Below are 1343 nucleotides of genomic sequence, written 5' to 3'. Positions count from 1 at the left end.
TTCATCGGAGAATTGGTAATCCTCCCAATATTTTGCTTCCTTGGCGGAAACACCGTTGACCATAATTAACTTTGGTCGGTTGGTTGAGGATTTTCTTCTACTTAACCGTTTTATTATTTCCCCCACTGGTTCTTCTTCCGGTTCCGATTCTTCTTCCGGTTCCGATTCTTCTTCCGGTTCCGACTCTTCTTCCGGTTCCTCTTCGGGAACTTGTGAATCAGTCCACGAATCATTCCAATTTACATTCGACTCTTCATTATTATTAGGTGAGTCAATGGGACTTGTTCTAGAGGTAGACATCTATCACATAATATCAAACACGTTAACAGATTGATATATCACATAATATTCACATGTTAAAAATATATAGTTTCCAACAAAATTTGTTAAGCAATCATTTTTCAAGTAAACACGGTCGAAGTCCAGACTCACTAATGCATCCTAACAAACTCGATAAGACACACTAATGCAAAATTCTGGCTCTCTAAGACCAACGCTCGGATACCAACTGAAATGTCCCGTTCTTATTGATTAAAAACGTTCCATATTAATTGATTTCGTTGCGAGGTTTTGACCTCTATATGAGACGTTTTTTCAAAGACTGCATTTATTTTTAAAACAAACCATAACCTTTATTTCATAAATAAAGGTTTAAAAAGCTTTACGTAGATTATCAAATAATGATAATCTAAAATATCCTGTTTACACACGACCATTACATAATGGTTTACAATACAAATATGTTACATCGAAATCTTGTCCTTATTTTACACAATATCATACAAACATGGACTCCAAATCTTGTCCTTATTTTAGTATGCAACAGCGGAAGCTCTTAGTATTCACCTGAGAATAAACATGCTTTAAACGTCAACAAAAATGTTGGTGAGTTATAGGTTTAACCTATACATATCAAATCGTAACAATAGACCACAAGATTTCATATTTCAATACACATCACATACATAGAGATAAAAATCATTCATATGGTGAACACCTGGTAACCGATATTAACAAGATGCATATATAAGAATATCCCCATCATTCCGGGACACCCTTCGGATATGATATAAATTTCGAAGTACTAAAGCATCCGGTACTTTGGATGGGGTTTGTTAGGCCCAATAGATCTATCTTTAGGATTCGCGTCAATTAGGGTGTCTGTTCCCTAATTCTTAGATTACCAGACTTAATAAAAAGGGGCATATTCTATTTCGATAATTCAACCATAGAATGTAGTTTCACGTACTTGTGTCTATTTTGTAAATCATTTATAAAACCTGCATGTATTCTCATCCCAAAAATATTAGATTTTAAAAGTGGGACTATAACTCACTTTCACA

This window comes from Rutidosis leptorrhynchoides, chromosome 6 (genome assembly GCF_046630445.1).
Source record: "Rutidosis leptorrhynchoides isolate AG116_Rl617_1_P2 chromosome 6, CSIRO_AGI_Rlap_v1, whole genome shotgun sequence".
NCBI classification, from domain to species: Eukaryota; Viridiplantae; Streptophyta; class Magnoliopsida; order Asterales; family Asteraceae; genus Rutidosis; species Rutidosis leptorrhynchoides.
This window is presented reverse-complemented; position numbering follows the sequence as displayed.